At 36.7% G+C, this 20266-nt stretch overlaps 1 protein-coding gene across 4 annotated transcripts in view; it reads left to right on the forward strand.

Annotated features, from left to right (window-relative positions):
- The window catches only part of LOC124426329 (CCR4-NOT transcription complex subunit 6-like), a 427489-nt gene that overhangs the window by 112102 nt on the left and 295121 nt on the right, over window positions 1–20266 (forward strand). The gene's annotated exons all lie outside the window — the stretch shown is intronic.

Genomic DNA, 20266 nt, shown 5'->3' on the forward strand with positions numbered 1-20266 from the left:
ATCGTTCATCGAGGATGACATATGGATATCGAGCTGGTGATATTGTATAGACACAGAGTGAGAGAGAGAAAGAGAGAGAGAGAGAGAGAGGTAGATAGAGAGGGGGGAGGAGGTGGGTTGTGCGCACGGACACGAGTGCAAGTGGGCGTGCATGAAAATTGTCAGAACGTGACAGTGCACCAGAGTACGTTCTCGTCCGTCTGCCGTCGGAAACAGTGGTATTATTGTCCATTAGCCATTGTTCGGTCGCGTACTTGCAGCATGGCTGCTTCACGGTTAATATTTGACACGGGTGCCGCGCATAGTGCCATTTGCAAAAAAGAAAGAGAGAGGGAGAGAGAGAGAGAGAGAGAGGGAAAATAAAAAAGAATACCTCTTTGCTTTTGCGCGCGAACGCCGAGTATCTTCTCTCTTTCTCTCTCTTTTTCTCTTTCTTTCTCTTCCTTCCTCATTCACTTTATATATATATATATATGTATGTATGTATGTATGTTTGTATGTATATCGTTCTCTCGCTTACTCACTCGCTCGCTCTTTTTACTCTTTGCTCCTTTGCTCTTTTCGTTGCCGTAACGCGCGGGATGCATTTCAAGCTCGTCGCTTATGCGCGTGGTATAAATGCGTCGGCCGTTGAGAGGGATGCAAAAAGAGAGCCGTGGGAGAGGGTGGTTGGGCGCGCCTGTCAGAGCGAAACCAACAATTCGATTTGGTTTTTTTTTTTTCTTTTTTTTTTTATCATTATTATTATTATTATTATTAATATTTATTACTTTAGGATATATGGTAAATTCGTACGTATTTTTCATATGTATCCATTTATATATATATATATATATATATATGTACGGAGAAAGAGAAAAAGTATATATAGTAATATAGTATATAATATATGAATATACTTGTTATAATGATCAAACAGATGAAAAATAATTTCGAAAGTATTTAAAAAAAAAAAGAAAAAAGTGATATAACATATACTTCACTTAGTGAATAAACATAAATATACCTAATTAGAGGAAGAGATCTATTTGTACGTGAAATGATAAAAACGTTCGGATATTTTATAAAAGATATACATTATCCCGTTTCGTGTTAATACGAAGATTGATAGTAAAGAGAAAAACGAAATAACTTCTTCGATCTTACCAAGGAAATGGAGGAAAGAGATCGATCGATCGATAGACCGCGATCGATCGAGACGGTCGAAAACTCGGCACGCTCGGCAGCCCGTAATAAAATTAATGGAGCGTAGTAAACGTCGCTAAGACATTCTCCTCCTTTCGTTTGCCTTCGTGACTTCTGCTTAAGCAATTCCACGCTTCGATTTCCATCGCCTATCGACGAGAGCAGTCTTTATACTTATACATATAAGTTATATCTATGTGGCGTTTATAATAACATCTTTCTGTTCACTTAGGTCGATTCTATCATTTCCATGGCTATTATGCGTCTATTGATTTACCTCATCTTATATTTTCTCTCTTCCATTAGAGAATAAAGACGAAGAAATAGAAAAGGAAAAGATGATAGAAAATTGTAATTTAAGAAAATTCGTTTCGGCGAAATAATCAAGCGAAACCTCATTCGATCGTTTTCATTTGTATATATTTATTTATTTATCGATGTATTGATTCATTCGACGAAGATATTCCTTACATAAAATTAATATTGTTCGTTGTGAATATGGTTAAAAGATTATATCCCATCGGTAATGTCTTAAGAATAATGTTGCGACGCGTTTGTGTCGATATGTGTCATCGTAAAATAGATAAGTTACGTAACACGAACGTCCTCGGGCATTGACGGAACTAGGTAGATAGATGATATTGAGGATAGATATATTTAGGTTATATGTATATATGTATCGTCTTTTAAAAGAAAAAAAAAAAAAAAAGAAAAAAAAAAACAAGAAAGAAAAAAAAAGAAAAAGAAAAAATATAAGTCAATGGGATCTGTTTGTTCCGCATTCATTATATCGTCAATTATAGATCCCACGTATCTATCAATCTTTTCCGGGTCAAACTATCGTGCGACCGTGTTTCCTAGAGATCTTTTAATAATAAATTATAGATCGATAGGGTCTTTCTCTATATCAGAGAAATTTTCTTTTTTTTTTTTCCTTTTCTTTTTAACATCGCGTGATCCATCGTACCAAAACACTGTCACCTCTATCCATTCTCTCTCTCTCTCTCTCTCTTTCTCTCTTTCTCTTTCGTATAGCAAGAAAAGTTTATGCTAAATTATGCGCATAGTTACATAAGTAATGGGATATAAAGTCGACTGTACAGGATGAGATGAATCCGCGACCGAGGAATATCAAATCGGGTGGTAGATATCTAATAAACAGCATGTTCCATTTTCCGCATTACTTTTCGAGATATCGCGTTCCGATGTAGAAACGTCAAAACGGATCGGCAGCATTGTCACGAAGTGACGAATCCGTATTTACGGTAATCACTGTGATCAACGGATCGGACGGAATCATGGAAGAGAGGATTTAAGTGAAACTCACGTTTAAACGTGGAGTAGAGAATACGAGATAGGATAATTCTATCGAATTCTAATGCTATCGATCCTTTTTTCTTTTCTTTCCTTTCCTTTTTTTTTTTTTTTTTTTTTTTTTTTTTTTTTTTTTTTTTTTTTTTCTAGAAAAAGAAAAAAAGGAAAAAAAAAAGAGAGAAAAAGAGAAAAGTTAAGAAATTTTAATAATCTACTTGAATTCTATTTTCTCTAAACAAAAACAATAATAATAATAATAATAATAATAATAATAATAATAATAATAATAATAATAATATATTAAAATCATGAAAATGAAAACGAATGTAATGTAAAAGGAATCTCTTGTAAAAACTTTCATATCATTTTTTTCCTTTCCTTTTTCTTTTTTCTTCTTCTTTTTTGGATCGTTCGAAATTATCTAATAAGAAAGTATAATTCGTGGACGTGGATCATCGTTCGAATTGATCATTACTACCGAGACGCATTCGTCATAATCAGGAAGGACACGTGGGTGGTGAGAGGATACAACTCGGGAGGTTTCTTTGAAAGAGCCAAAGTAGGACCTCGGACGCAGCTGTATAGACGATATAGTAAGAGGCTTTATGTAGAACGTACATAGCTGTACATGCGGTTATTATAAGCGAGATCTCTGCCCATATACGATAACTGTGCCGCTCTCCAGTTATACCCTCCTCCTCTCTACACACTCGTGTCTTCTCTTTCTCCCACCCTCTCTCCCTCTTTCTCTTCCTTTCTCTCTCTCTCTCTCTCTCTCTCTCTCTCTCTCTCTCTCTCTATCTATCTATCTATCTCTCTTTCACATATACATTTCTGTTCCATCGGCATATGTATACATCATAACCACGTAGCTCGCATACATATTTATGCCGCTATCTTCTGTCTGGTCATGCCCGCATCCATCCGAAAGGAGTTGAGAGAACCGCGCGACCAGGTCGAATCACTATGTAACTCCTATGTACTAGTATATACTACTATTACTATACCAAAGGTACAAGCGTCACAACCACATCGTGTACCATCATTCCATTTCATTCGTTACAGGAACGAACCTGGAGAGTATTAGGAGAACGATCGTGGGGTCAAAATCAGTGTCGAAGGGATGAGATGGTGTTCTTGTTCAAACGGCAACGTTCGTTCAATGTGAATCTCGATCTATCTTGGTCAATCGTGCCGTGAGGAACTCTAGAATCGGTCGCGTTCCTTCAAGTTCCGATCTATCATTTCTTCGAACCTCAGAGTTCATGCGAGTTATTACTCCCTATAAACCTAACGATCTAATTATCCTTTTATCTCTTTCTTTCTTTCTTCTTTTTCTTCACTTGATTCGGACACGAATCGCATTTGCTAAAATTCGAAATCCAAACACGATTTGTTACGAAAGAATGAATGGGAAAAAAAGGAAGAAAAGAAAAAAGATCATCCTACTCTAATAATTTCCAATCAATAATAATTTTCTAATCCCTTACGAAATAATCGCAAATGTCGTTCGGATAAAAAATCAAATTGTACAATTCGATCGAGGCGACGTTTAAAATTCTTTTCTGAATGAAAAAAGATGAACGAAAGGCGAATAGAAATGGAAAGAATAATTTCCTATCAAACGTTCACTAATTCCCATTCGAAATAATCGCGAACGTCGTTCGCGAGAGAGAAAAAAGTGTACAGCTCTATCAAAGTGATGGTTAATTCTTTCGGGGTGGGGTTGGACGAGGTCGAGGGGTGAAAAGAAGAGAAAAGAAGAAAAATAGAAAAGAAAAGGAGAGATTTATTAAAGCGTAGGCGGGTGGCAAGTGCACCTGCACTTGCACCTGTCGCTGGTGCGACAGCACGAGCTTTCGATTTGTGTCCGCACCGTTAACCGTTCGCCAACGCTAAATTACCGTACGCTGACGTGCTAGTTAATAGGCGAGAGAGCTGTCTCTCCCTCCTTCGTGTCTGTCAACGTACGAAGATAGAGAAGCGTATAAGACTTTATAGAGAAGTGACGTCGTAGTAGTCGTTAATTATACCGCTAAACGAGAAATCTATTCCCCATTTTATATTATGAAAGATGGTTCAATGGATCCTCTGTAAATTTATTATTTCATTCATTTTCATTGTTGATAAATAATAATAATCTGACAAATAATAATAATTTGTGTATATATATTTTTTTCTTTCTTTTTTTTTTTTTTTTCTTTTTTTTTTTTTCTTTTTTTTCTTAATCGGATTAATTAAATAGCAATATCTCTAACAAAAAGTATTTTTCTTCATTTTTGTACATATTAATCAGAGCTGATGTAATCTTGTATTTTTAGTTGTCACGATATTTACTTTCTCAACATATGTCAGATATGTACGTGTGTATATGTGTGTACGTATATATACATGTGTGCCAGTTGATAATACCCGGAAAAACAATATTGGGAAACGCAGAGACAACATCGTAACGTAAACAAACATTCACGAGTATCGAGTTGGGTCGGACAATACGATTCGGAGGTTCACCTTTAGCTTAGACAGTCCTTTGTCTAACATCGAAGGAGATAGATCTCCATGGAGGATAAACGTACGTATTTTCTAATAGCATATACAATTGCGTATACAATTCTCTCTCTCTCTCTCTCTCTCTCTCTCTCTCTCTCTCTCTCTCTCTCTCTCTCACAAGCAATAATTTATACATTGTATTAGAGTACAACAAATATGTAATTATCTATTAAATATGAAATCGAACACACACAAACATACACACAATGGATTATCAACCTTTTAATATTTCAATAGATTATGTATAATAAATGAAGAATTCTATTAAATCGCATTCTAACGAAGATATCATTATTCGCAATCAGGTCAATGTTTATCTTCTATCTAAATATAAAGAAATCTTTATTCTATATCCGGTTATTATATTAATAAAATATATAGATAATCGATATAACGATCGTTACGAAAATTTTAGAATAATTTTCTATAAAACTTTGTTTATTAATAATCCATTCGATTATAGAAAAAAAAATTATGGATAATAATTAAATAGAATTAGTTTATAATAGAACGTGGGAGAATATTGAAATAATTTTGTTAGAAAACGGGATGTTCTACGTTGTATCTATGTACATATATCTATGTCGTCGAATTTCCATGGTTGAATAGTGGCGACGAGTAAAGGGATGGAAAGATGGGGAAGGGGGTGAGCGAGGAGGTGGGGATGGGGGAGGGGGACGAGTTTGAATGGTGAGGAAAGGGATTGCTCCAGCGTTTACCTTAATCAATGTTATCGTGGGATTAAGCCAAGAGCGGCCTAGAGCCGGGACGAGCCGACATCCTCCAAACGAGCCTTCATCCTGGACCCTTCATCCGACAATCCCTTCCCAAACCTCCGGTGTCACTCGCATGGCTGGACACCGATCTCCGGTCGGCTACTGTAAAATGTCGGCTACGTTCGCATTGTTCCCGTTTCCCCGATATTCATCCTGGATTCGGGAATAACTATGTACGTAAAATAATGGCCGTTGAAACATTGAAAATATTCTATTAAATCAGATCCATTATCATCATCGTCATCGTCATCGTCATCGTCATCGACATCGACATATCTTTTCCTTTCTTATTTTTTTTTCTTTTTTTTTTTTCTTTCTTTTTTTAAATTCTCATTATTGAAGGAGATTAGATCTAGATTATAATTATTTATTTATTATTTTCCTATTAACGGGACGTCATGTTCGATATAACAGATAAATCGTCGTTTCTAATTAACTTTCTTTCTTTCTTTCTTTCTTTCTCTCTCTTTTATTTCTTTTTTTCTTTTCCTTTCTTTTTTTCATTCGTACCTTTGCTTTACCATCGAATAATTAAATAAATAAATAAATATATATATATATAATATAATATATTGTATATATATATATATTCTATGTATATTATCGAAGAATATATTTTATCTTAGACGTTGAAAAAATCGTATTGTTTATTTATTATCATGAACCGTATCTATTAATTATAAAAATACGTTATTCGTCGTATACATACTTATATGCATTTCTTATATGCATTTTCAATTCTTAAAGACTTTTCTAACATTACTCTCACGGAAGTGAATATAACAGAAAAAAAGTTTTGCATAATGGGAAACTAATTATACCTACGAGATACGTTTTAACGCGTGTACTGTTTATATCAAAGTGTACAAAGCGTTAACGCGTTTGTAATTTATACATGCAAACGTATTATTATAGTTAGGGCGGGTTTACCTTTATGAAGATTTACGAACTAATAACCGTATAACTGAAAATTTTTGATCGATCGCGTAAAACTCGGTTCGATCTATCTCTCTCTTTTTTTTCCTTGTTTTTTTTTTTTTTTTTTTGTTTCTCTTTTTTTTTCTTCCTCTTCTTCTTCTTTTTTTTTGTCTTCAATTCGTTTGGCCTATCGACGTGCACGGTGTACGTGTACGTTTAGATGGTATAAAAAATTAGGTGTAGTAGTTTGATACAAAGCGTAGTGGATATATCAAACGGATCACTGGGGCGGACACACGAACGTGACTAGAATTTATTACAGACGAAGAGCTTCACGTTATTTTGCCAATACCTACTCTTTTTTTTTCCTCTGTCTCTCTCTCTCTCTCTCTCTCTCTCTCTCTCTCTCTCTCTCTCTCTCTCTCTCCAACTGGCGTTCAAGTAACCGGTCCGATCGTTTTTCATTAGAACATAAACATTATTCCCTCTCGATAAAGATTAATTGGCCACCCTCGTCGATCGGTGATTGATAAATTGTACTTGAACGAGCGTACGTACCGTTTAACGTTGAAGTCATCTTTCTTTCGTCTTACCTTGGGAACTTTAATTTGACTCTTTCTCTCTCTCTCTCTCTCTCTTTTTTTTTTTCTTTTTTTTTATTTCTCTTTAATTTTTTGTTTTTTCTTTCTTCTTTATTTCCTTTCATCCAAATAATTTCGATTTATAAAATATTGGACCTGACCTTTCGTTAGTAAGAAAGAAAAGAAAACAAAAATGCAAAGGATAGAAGAAGAAGATGATGAAGAAGAAAGAAAGAAAGAAAGAAAGAAAGAAGAAAAAACGAAAGAAAGAAAAAATGAAGAAGAAATCGTTCGATTCGAGTGACATTCTTATTCGATGGAATTTATCAAGATCGTCCATCATACAGAATTCATATATTATTTTTATCGGATCTTCGGGAATGAGAAGTTATAAAATTCCTTGGTCGATAGTTCGCACCCACATTGGGTCGTGATCCCCGGGTACACTTGCATCCAGATGCCTTCAAGCGGCGATTCCCGCTATCCATCTCGGCTCTGTACCTACCTGCCTTGTGGCAAAGACGCGAATGGAATTCGAATTGCGCTATCCTTCGATTCCTCCTACCACATCGAAGAACTTTCTAACGGGCGGAGAAATGATAAAAAAAAAAAAAAGAAGAAAAAAAAATGGTAGAAAGAAAGAAAGAAAGAAAGCAGAAGAGAATAGAGAGAGGGTGGTGATGGTGTCGCACTTTTTCAAAGGGGGGAAAAAAAAGAAAAGAAAGAAAGGAAGAAGGAATGAAAATAAAAAGTCATTGAAAAAATTTGATCAACGCTTATAAGGATCACGTATATAGGCTTCATGATCGAAACAATGTTTCTAATGCGTATCGATAAAATACAAAATCTCGTAATACCATTACGAGATTTCTAACAAATCAAATTGTCTATCTGTCCCCCTCCCCTCCCCTCCCCTCCCCCTACCTTTCCTCCTCCCTTGTCTTTCTCCCTTTCTCGTTTCAGTAATGTAACGTACTCGTCGTCGTACGTACTAGCGAACTCGAGATAGAATCGATCGGAATAACAAGGAGCGATGGTAACGGAGTCGAAAGTACGCGCCTGCGTATGTTGGAGCATGGCGTTAGATTTAACGTTAGATCGTTGGAACGTAAGGGTGAAAGGAGATCAGGGAGGAAAGGGTCTCAAGACTGACTTCTTTCTTCTCGTGCCTTGAGAAAGAAAGAGCGTGAAAAGAAAGAGAGGCTCGAGAAAAGGAAACGTTGACTTGGTTCTCAAATGGGCTGTCAATTACAGAACACCCGATATAGTATTCACGGTGCCTGAAGGGGCACCTCGATATCGTTCGGTCCTTCCATTTTCACACGTGGGATTTCTCTTGGTGAGTGCTGCGTCAAAAGTGAATGGTGTAGCCAAGGATGGCTAGGAACGCCGTTCAGAGAGAGAGAGAGAGAGAGAGAGGCGAAAGAGGTGTTCAAAAGAGAAGGGTGAACGTAGAAAGAAAAAGAGAGAGAGAGAGAAAGAGAGAGAGAGAAAGATTTCCATTCTTTTTCTACTTTTTTTTCATATTTCTCTCTCTCTTTCTCTCTATCTTTCTCTCTCTGTCTCTAGCTTTTGCCGTTTCGTTTTATCGCTTTGTCCACGCGAGCTAGCTCGAAGGAAACGGCTTTGGTGAAATCCTTAAGAAAGAAAAATGCTGACTGACGATATTCCAGCATTTATGTATGTGCCATACCATAGGATATATTCTTACCGTCTCCTCCGTAACACTTTTCACGCGGTCGAAAGGACGCGAGAGTCGAGTCGAGTCGAGTCGAGTCGAGTCGAGCGGAGTCGAGTCAAGTCGTGCTCGACATCAACGAGAGAGAAAGAGAGAGAAAAAGAGAGAGAGAGAGGGAGAGAAAGAAAGAGAGAGAGAGAGAGAGAGAGAGAGAGAGAGAGAGAGAGAGAGAGAGAGCCGGGTTTCTTAATCGAAAGGCCGGTGATGCCGATAGCTATCGATACTCTTTCGTGCAGAATTCTATCTAAATAGAGTCGATCAACTACCAGGTAACTGTAAATGTGTACACAGATGATGATTGAGTAGAGTCGTTCGGGACATTGTCCGATTTACCTTTATTTCGTACATACACACACACACATATATATATATATATATATATATATATATATATATATATGTATACATAAACGATGAAATTATCGAATACGTCATAATTGTCGCTAAGATAGAAATTTCACGGAAATAGATTTATATAGAACGACAACGTTACGAATAGTAAACGTATCGCTAAAAGCCCAATAGTCACTGAGCACGTAGTCATTCTGATATTGTAAACGTAAGATATATACTGTAATATTAATTAGAAATAACGGGTTGTCTATCTATCTATTTATCCATTTATCTATCTATCTATGTTATCGTTAATGAAATAGAAACGAACGAAGGATATAACGCGACAACGTCGATGGCGAATTTAAATGACGATTTTCCATTCTCGTTTATTCGAACGAGTTCTATTTAAAACGTAGGAAGCGTAATTGTTTGGCTCTACGGTATAATGGTGGTTTTCCTGGATACACACCATAGTCAGCCATAATGCTTGCGTGGACGTTAAATCTTCAAGAGAAAGAGCCGGAGGGAGCGGCCACACACGATGACTACTATCTTCCAGTCTCTCTTTCTCTCTGTCTCTCTCTCTCTCTCTCTTTCTCTTTCTATGGTCGCTTCCATTAGATAAGACGAACGTGTGTTTCATCGACCGATAATTCTATTAGTCTTAACACTGTATACGTAGTAAGTACGCTCGTACGGTTTTCAAAAGCTTTCAAGAAGAAATTCGACTCCGAAGACATCCCAAGAGACCTTCATGTTTTCGAACTTTTATTCTTAGCTCACACATTTTATCAGAAAAGATAAAATACGAAAGAGGCGTTAACATTTTTCTTTTAGATAACAACCACTTATTCACACTATCAATTCTATATCTCTAATAATATTCTTTTTACCGATATTGTCAGTTTTCGAATTTCGTTTTTAATCTCTCACTCGACCTAGTTTACATTTCTCATACAACAGTTTACCTATCTGTTTTTCATTCCTGTTTATTCTCCCGTTAAGTACAAATACCTATAAGATACGTACGAGTTAATTTGCACAATATTTCTGATCATTTATTATTGATATGATAACTCTTTGTTTGTTTCTATACGTTAAATACCAACGTATGTATATATTTATATACATATAGTTGTATTTGCTATTGAAAATCATTCCTGTTTTTTTCTCCCTCTCTCTCTCTTTTTTCTATACCGATTAATGTTTAAATAAATATTCAACGAGAACGGAAACGATGTATTAAAACATATTTCTTGGTATAATTGAATAACAAATGGATATGTACGATTTAATAAGCATAAAAATCGAAAAAGGAATGAATACGTTGGTACGTATAAAAATGTTAATATAAAAATATCTGTAAACTCTTTCTAGAATCATTGGGAGAAAAAAAGAGATAGAAAGAGAATTAGAGAGAGAGAGAGAGAGAGAGAGAGAGAAAGAGAAAAACGATCGTTGGCAACAGCATATAAGACTTATCTTATCAAAAAGAACAGCTTGCTTTGGTCATTTAAACGAATTGAATTGAAAAAAAATAACTTCGGTGCTTATGTAAAGCAACATACAAATATAAAAATTGTGTGAATCTTAAAAGGGATGATGTCATAGTACGCAAAACATTTCTTTATGAATAATATCAAAACTAATTACGGTATAGTTACAATCTGTTAAAAGTAATATATTTTAATCGAAGGTTAAAAGATGGATAGGAAAATTATGTTAATTACTAAGCGTCGTATTAATTAACTTTCAAATAATCATAGCGGTACGAAGCGGAGATTAATCAGTTTCTCGTAGAACATACTCTCATTGATCCAGCCGATGCTTAACAGGATTAGCGATACGTGGATGTTCTCGTTCATTGGATTTAGGCGTTAATACGCCGAGATTCTCATCGTCGTTATTCATCCTCCTAAGTTAGAAGGATGCTTCCAACATGGATGAGCTCTTATTCGTGAATGTTAAACTTTGACGTTGCAAAATGACGTTCGAAAGAAATTTCATGGTTTATTATCTTCTTTTCTTTTTCTGTTCTTTTTTTTTCTTTTTTCTTTCTTTATCTCTTCTTCTAATTAAAAAATATTTAATCCATGAAATTTGTCTTCTTTTCTCTCTTTTCTTTCTTTTTTTTCTTTTTTTTTCTTTTTTTTTTTTTTCGTTTGAAGAAAGAATAACAATCTAATCTTCGTCTTCATCCGATACACGGATTATAGTAATGTATGTGTGTGTACATATATGTATGTGTACGACGACAATGGTTTTGTGTTATCATCGTTTATAAGCGAAAGGAAGAGTGAGAGAGAGACAGACAAAGAGAGAGACAGAGAGAGAGAGAGAGAGAGAGAGAGTATATAAGAGACAGAATAAATCCTTGCTTTAATTAATTCCATCGTGAGCACTCCGTTGGCACCGACGATATATCTCGAAAAGAAATAGCCCGAGGTGAACGGAGGAAACGGCGAAAGTAGCCGTAGGAGAAAATATAATACCGTCATTACGATTCCTTCCTGACCTACTCAACGGCTTCCGTTATAAACGCTATTGTCGGGAGAACGGGAGAGGCGAATTACCGGTTGGCGTGCACCCTCTCAAAATCTCGCTTTTTCTCTCTCTCTCTCTCTCTCTCTCTCTCTCTCTCTCTCTCTCTCTCTCTCTCTCTAATGGTAGAGGTAAATCGTGAAAAACGTTGTTTTCGAATTTAATCACCAGTAAATTTTTAATATAAATACCTTACCTTAATTATTAAAATAGAAATGAGCTATTGAGGGCGAATCTTTTTTTTTTTCTTTCCTTTTCTTTCTTTTTTTCTTTCATTACTATTATTTTATTTCTCTCTCTCTTTCTCTCTCTCTCTCTCTCTCTCTGTTTTCATAATAAGAAATAGAATTTCGCGTGACGTAGATTGTATCATTAAAAAAAAAAAAAAAAAAAAAAAAAAAAACAAGAAAAAAAAAGAAAACAAGAAAACAAAACAAAAAATAAGATTGATGATCGATGAATTTGCCTGAAAAATGCATAACAATTAAGGAAAAAAATAATATCTTTCATATATACGTTCTTATATATAACTACCGTCATAAAATGATCTCGTATAAATGAAATAATTTCTTAGGTATATCTATACATTCATACGTACATAATACTGTTATGTATATACATAAGCCTGTTGTACATGCGTTAGCAATCATTTTTCATTAGCACGATCATGGACAAGAAGTTACAGCCGCAATCCGCGTGACGTAAGCCAAACGCTGCTGGCTAACACACAGCATACGTTCGTGGAAGCCTTTAGAGTTAAAGAGCCACGGATACGTCCCAGTTAAAACAAACGTGGAAATCCTTTGTGACCCGTTAAATGGGTCTTGCCGGCGGAATGGAAAATATGTTGGGTTTCCTCCTACGCGACGACGACGACTACGACGACGACTACGACGACTACGACGACGACGACGACGACGAAGACGACGATAACGACGACGTCTACTAATACGAGCTTACGTATGCATGTCATTCTAACGTTACGTATTAAACGATATAACATCTATAAAATATTATTTATAAAGCATGATTAATTATAGATCAATTGTAACTATTAAAAGAGATATGATATAATTGTTAGCGTCGTTGAAGTAAAAGGAGTATCAAAAAAAAGGTAGAAAAAAAAGATAAAAAAAAAAAAGGAAAGAAGAAGAAGAAGAAGAAGAAGAAAGAGACATGGAAGATAACGAGAACGAAATAAAATAAGACCTGAGGTCAGAGGAGAGAAAAATTAGAACGATTTACGTAATAGCTACTTAAACAAAGAAGAAGGTGCTAACAGCCGTTGTGTTGGCTCGACTAAGAGAAAATGGGATAAAGCTGGACAGAGATAGATAAATAGATAAAGAAAGAGAGAGAGAGGGAGAGAGAGAGAGAGAGAGAGAGAGAGAGAGAGAGAGACAAAGGACGTAACTTGGAGGTCCATCGACACTTAACGTGCCAAGTACGGCCCTGACACGAGCACGTGACAGGAATTAACTCGACCGTGCAAGGTAAACGTAGTAATTTAGGTATGTAGAGCGTTAGCCTCTCTCAGAAATGCATGGGGAGAATATGTTAAGGTCGAGGTATTAAACAGAAAATCTTCTCTTTCTATTATAACAGAATATACATTCGTATTTCTTATATGAACGATAAAATATTATTATAAATGAAAACTATTAATCCGATTTAATTTTTAATGGAATTTTCCATATATCCAATAATATAAATTTTGTCAAAGGATTTCATTTCGAAGCGGCTTTATATATCCCGTACGCGTCCTGAAAAAGATTAGTAATGTTTAAGAGTTTTTGCAAATTAATGAATTTCTTTCCTTCTTTCGTTTTTCTTTTTTATTTATTTTTTTTTTTCTATTTTTTTTTTTTTTTTTTTTTTATGCTTCCATCCTCGTAAATTTTTTTTATCTCATTACTAACGCAATTAAAGGAATGTAATATTATCCCGATTCATGTTCATTTTATTCTTATTTTTTTTTTTTTTTTTCTTTTTTTTTTTCCTTATATATATTATTATTAATAAAACGAATAAAGAAATGCGCTCGATCCGTCATCTTCTCTATATCTTAAGGTGACATTTCCTCTAAAATCCGAGAAAGTAAAAGGGGTATCTTGGAAAAATCTTACAAAGCCCTTCCCTTCTCTTCTAGTCCTGCTTAAAAAGACATCTTGAAGCATTTCCGGAGAGGGCCTTCTTGACCATCTTGTGGAAGCTCTTATTTCCCACGAGAGAGAGAGAGAGAGAGAGAGAGAGAGAGAGAGAGAGAGAGAGAGAAGTTGAACGACCGTAAAAAAAAGAAAGAAAAAAAAAAGAAAGAGAGAGAGAGAGAGAGAGAAAGAAACATATCCTAGTCTTTTCTTCGGCTTCTTTTCCGATCGAATCGATCTCGAAATTCAGAAACGGAATTAGGTCGATGCCTTTGTCAAGATGGTGGTAGGATATCTTAGTAATACCCAAGGAGATTTGTCCTTCTTTCTTCGGCTCTCTTCTGATCTCGAGAACGTTTTCTCTCCACGTGACAAATCTTATTCGCCGGCGATATATCGAGTTTTAACGCCATGAGAACCGTTTGGTGACCGATCGTGATAACCCTGACCTTTTTGACGATATCGAAAGAATGAGAGAGAAAGAGAGAGAGAGAGAGAGAGAAAGAGGAAAAAAGAGAGAAAGAGGGACAGAGAGAGAGAGAGACAGAGAGAGAGAGAGAGATTTTCAGTATTCGAAAATTAGCGCGTCATCGAATCGTTCGGATCGATCAACACCGAATATACTTACGTTGGATTTTTAACGATACCTCGTCTTACTCTCAGCCTAGATTTATGACGAGTACCTACGGCTGGCACGTCGATAACGGTTTCTCATCGCGACCTTTGCCCTCCTCTTATTCGAATCTTTCTACGAAGATGTGGAATATTAAATCCATAACGATCGAAAGTGGGACGTAAGTTCTTCTCCTCGTAATAATCAGTACGAACGATCGAGAGGGGCCTTTGTATGTAGACCTACTAATGTCTCCGTTTAATAGTAATTATAAGACTCGGTCTCGGATATATATATATATATATATACATACTTTTTTTTTCTTTTTTTCAATTATAAAAAAGAAAAAACGGAGAGAGAGAGAGAGAAAGGTACGCTAAATGAAAAATGAGAAAACGTTTCTCAATATAATTTTATCAAGATGAAATGTGATGTGATTTGTGGGACATTAATGTATATACATTATATATATATATATATTTTTTGAATTTATCCTTTAGGAATAAAAAAGAAAAACAGAGAAACATCGTAACAATCATATCGTATACAGTAAACGTTGGTAAATTCATGAGTGAGAAAGAGTAAGAGTCAGTGGTGATCGTGAGGTTATTTTGGTCCTACCTCGAAGCGTCGTAGTCGTACACGTTGATGATAGTGCAGACTAGATGGGTCAATTTCCTGAATGGGCGGGTCGGGCCGGACCGGACCGACTTTCCGACATTACCTAAGGGGGTTGACTCGATTTCGTGGGGTGTGTCCTGGATTAAGGGCGGAAATCGCTTCGTCGGTGACTATCGTCACCATTGGAAAGACGTCCTCCTAATTTGTTCTGAACCGAAAGAGTTTATCGACCTAGGTCAGACGTAATCTTAGATTAGGATGGGAAATAGAATCGAAGGGGGTCGTCGCGCACGTTTTCCGTACGCCAGCATTTCGTTTCCCGCAAATTGGATTCGCACTGGCACGTCGAATGCGTTATCATGAATTCGATCGTTCGAGGACATTTGGAAGAGGATACGGGAAAATTTAACTACCTAGATATAGATAGATACATTTAATAAGGAAGAAAATCGAGCTTGTTTAAAAGGACAAGATTGCATCGTTGAATAGTAGTAGCCTTTTTCCTCTCGACAATGAATCAATCACGAAGAAATCCCATCTCTCTGAGAAGATTCAAGGTTGCCAGGACGTTTTGATCGAGAGTTACCACGGGAAGAAAGCAACAAAGGGTCTGTCTCCTTTCTCTTTCTCTCTCGCATCTCTCATCCTCTGTCTTTCTTTTTTTCTTTCTCTCTCATTCTCTCAGAGCTGTGCGTTCTAACGGTGGAGAACGGGATGCGAAAAAACTCGGTGATGTAGCACCCAGCAGCGAGCAGAGGCGCTGGACAGAGTCCGATCTCGAAGAGCCGCAGGCCACTCTATAATTGAGTGCTTTGCATCTCTCTCTCTCTCTCTCATACTCTGAAACGACAGAGAGAGAGAGAAAGAGAGAGAGAGAGTAACCATCGTACGCGCAATCTCCTTGGCTCGAGAGAAAGAGAAGTCGAACTGATGGAGAAAGACGAGGAATGGTGGACCGAGGACGGATCCATGTTTGAGTAGATCCCAAGGTGGACGTTGATCGAACCGGGTGCATTTGCTTTTGCTACCCCGTTCCACCCACCAGGTTATCGCATACCACGTTAATGCACCAACTAAATTACCACTACTACAGGTACCTACGATTATTATTCCTCAGATAAAATCCTATTACAACTAGTAGGTAATATCGTAATTAAAAGTAAATCTGAATAAATTAGGCTGATATATAGCATAGTAAATCTCCGACTAATGATCCTTTTCTATTCCTCCTCCCCCTCCGCCCTCTCCCCTCCGGCCCCCCTTCTCCTACTCCTTGTCCTCCTTTTATTTTCTCCTACTCCTACTCCTACATCCTATTCATCCTTCTTTAGATTTCAGTAGACTGATCCTATCGGCAAGGTGCCAATAGCAAGGTATATGACGAAGCACAGGCCATACTTTGTTCGATTTTGATGCCGGTAGCTTGCAACTCGCGACTACGCCCACGGTAATTACGTTCTTACTCGTTGCTTTTCCTCAGAATCACGCTTGCGATCGGATATCGGGTTAGTGAAGATGCCAAGCCAGTAAAGGCGATATAGATGTTGGGAGGATACTTGTTCTAGAACTCGTCTGGTTAACCCCTCCTCCTCTTCTTTTTCTTTTTTTCTTCTTTTCTTTCTCTCCTTTTTCTCTCTTTTTTCTTTCCCCTCTCTTTCCTTTCTCTTTTTTTTCCTTTTCTTTTTTTCTTCTCTCTCTCTCTCTCTCTCTCTCTCTCTCTCTCTCTCTCTCTCTTCTTTTTTCTCCTTTTTACTTCTTCACAGAGACGATCATTTAATACGTATTAACACGAGATTACTCGGAAAAGTAACAAGTTGATCTCGTTAATGATATATCTAAATACGCACGATAGAGAATGCGTGTGTATGTGTGTATTTAATATCAACCACGATCAACGAACAATTAATAACATCGGTTTTTAATCGTTCAAGAAAAAAAAAAAAAAAAAAGAGAGAGAGAGAAAGAAAAAAAGGAAAACAGCATAAATAATGAAGAAAAGAAAGAAAAATCAATCCATGGGATTCACAGTTCAAACGAGGAAAGAAATAATCGAAAGTGATTCTAACGTGAATATTATGATATTAGAGTGAGAGGGAGAGAAAGAGAGTCAGAGAGAGAGAGAGAGAGAGAGATAGAAATGGGGTGAGAAATTCGTGGCTATTAAACACGTCGCATGGGTGATTACTCGCCTCATATTGATTTTAGATTACTTTACCGAACTACAGCGTATATGCATATATACATATCTGCTACATATGTACGTACGTACGTATACGTACATAAATACATACATAATACATATACATATATAAACGTTTCATTACGATGTTTTGATTACATCGAATTATAAGGTAGATGTGTAATACTCGTTTCATTATAGTTCACGCTTATAGATGGATAATTACGTGCAAAAGCAATTCCCTTGTCCTTTCCAAGGTGACAATGAACTTTGACCCAGAGCAAGTGACAATACGTTGGAAATTTTATACATTCAAATAATAGCAATGAGACAGAGATAGAAATAAAGACAGGAGACAGACAGACAGACAGACAAACAGAGAGAGAGAGAGAGAGAGAGAAAATTGTCTTGCACAAATCGTTAAATACATTCGATTCGTGGAACACGCGTCTCATTAATAGCATTCTTGTCAGACTCAGTTGGGCTGTTTGCCAAGGAAACGACCTCCATGAGGAAAAGACGGGCCCGGCCAGCCGGCAGGGCGGGGAGAAGGGTAAGAAGCCGTCGACTATGCTCTATTCTGCCTGACTGACTGAAACTTTGAAAATTCTCGCACGAGTCAAAGTACGTTTATCGTGGTCGGAAGCATCACAACTTTACGGAAGAAATTCGAAGGATGAGGGATTTCTTTGAGGTGGAAAAGAAAGAAGCTTAGTTTCTCCTACAAATTATTCCGAGAGAAAGAGAGAGGGAGAGAGAGAGAGAGAGAGAGAGAGAGGGAGAGAAAAAGAGGGAGAAAGAGAGAAATATTGTTCGCTCGAAAAATCAATCAACGTAACCAACGAAAACGTGGTTTCTTTTTTCTCTTTTTCTTTCTTCTTCTTTTTTTATTTTTTGTTTCGTTTTTTTTTCTTTTTTTTTTTCTTTTAAGAAAAATAATCGATCGTTAAAGATGTTTCTCGATTCTTTTCTCATTATACTAATCATCAATGATTTATTATATATTCATTAAAAAAAAACAAGTCGATTTTAAAAATACACTCGAAAGAGGATTTCTTCCTTTTTTCTTTTTCTTTTTCTTTTTTTTTTTTTCTTTTTTTCGTTAAAAATCGATAGTTAATTAATCGATTCAAAGCGAATTTTTTGCACGACTTCATCCATCACGATTAATACGTTTATTAGATCTTCCTATGTGTAAGTATATAACTTACTCACGTACGTTTCGAATACACGTTGAAGATCTCCCATAGAGGCGGAGGCGTGAATTCGTGCTCGAACTTAATGGTGGGCCATAAATTTTCGTTGTCTCGCTCGATACAACGATAAGACTCGATGAGGTCCCGTAAAGAGCATTTTCTACACGTACGTTTTATTATTTGTATGTGTATATATATATATATATATATATATATATATATATATATATTACTTACACACGTAAAATGCATTAAGAGGAGCAGCTCGTAAGAACGATCGTCTAAGAAGGTAGGAGTGGTCTACGTCTCTAAGATCGTTCCATCTTCCTACATGCCTTTTACCATTTTATCGATTACTATCTGTCAAATGTATCGATACTTCTTGACACATCTGGTCCGATCGTAAAATTATATCTTTTACCTTAGGGTGCTGATATAGTCGGCCAGTTAAATGAACCGTTACGTACACACAATAACCATTTCGATGTTCAAGATCAGAAGTTTCAAGGTTCTTTTTCTCTCTCTCTCTTTCTCTCTCTCTCTCACTCTATAAATTATATTCAGAAGTTATCGTGTCTCCAATAAAGGTCCTCCTATCGTCTATATACGATAAGTTTAGTGAAATTGCTTCTTCTATGTACATTCTTCCTCTTTTTTTTTTTTTTTTCTTCTAGAAACAAAAAGATAAAGGGAGAGAGAAAGATATACGAGAGCAAAGAAAAATTAAATAACTTAGAATAAATTCTGTTAAGGTAGAACCATAAGATAAGAAACGTAATAATAATCATGGGTTGCGTGTAGGTGGTCGAAGGATGGGGATAAGAGGTAATAAAGTTAAGTGGAGTTACATCGATCATATATAAAAAGAAGGTAAAAAGGTAAGGAAACGTTATCGACAGAAGAGTATACAATTCCGTACGTTTGGTCGTTACGATAGTTTTGATGAATGTCTTAGGATCCATTTATTTTTCTACTTTCGCCATTTCAAATAACTGGCTGTCGTGTACCATTGATCTCATCGTTCTCAAATTGTCTTCATAGATCCTCGTGGCTGCATAAATGCAAACTCGCTATTCGTCGATCGACCATTGGATGCTTTCGAAAGTTCTCTTGAGAGAGAAAGAGAAAGAGAGATAGATATAAAGTCCATAGTAGTCATTCTCGTCGGCGTCGTCGTCGTCGTCGTCGTCGTCGTCGTCGTCGTCTTCTTCGAATTCCCTGAAGCGATTGCTTTCCACGAAAACGATATCAAGCAAAACGTATTCCAGGAGTGCCCGCATGCGATCCAGCAATTTGGTTAGCCAGCGCGAGATTGCACGGAAATAGCCCGGAGATCGGTGCTCAATCTCAAAGTAGTCCACGAAACTCGCCCGGTGATGGCTAGGTTGGTACGCGCGTCCGTTTGCCCAACGAGGTCTATAGAGGGATATATAAGAGAGGGTGGGAGACGGAGGTGAATATGGAGGTGATGGTGGAGGTGGTAGTGAAGGCGGCGGCTGCTACTGCTTCGTCTTCCGAGCATACGGGAAAATGGTCGACCACGTCTTTGGGGTCGCAACCAATGCTCTGCT

The sequence above is a fragment of the Vespa crabro genome, chromosome 8, assembly GCF_910589235.1.
Source record: "Vespa crabro chromosome 8, iyVesCrab1.2, whole genome shotgun sequence".
Taxonomy (NCBI): domain Eukaryota; kingdom Metazoa; phylum Arthropoda; class Insecta; order Hymenoptera; family Vespidae; genus Vespa; species Vespa crabro.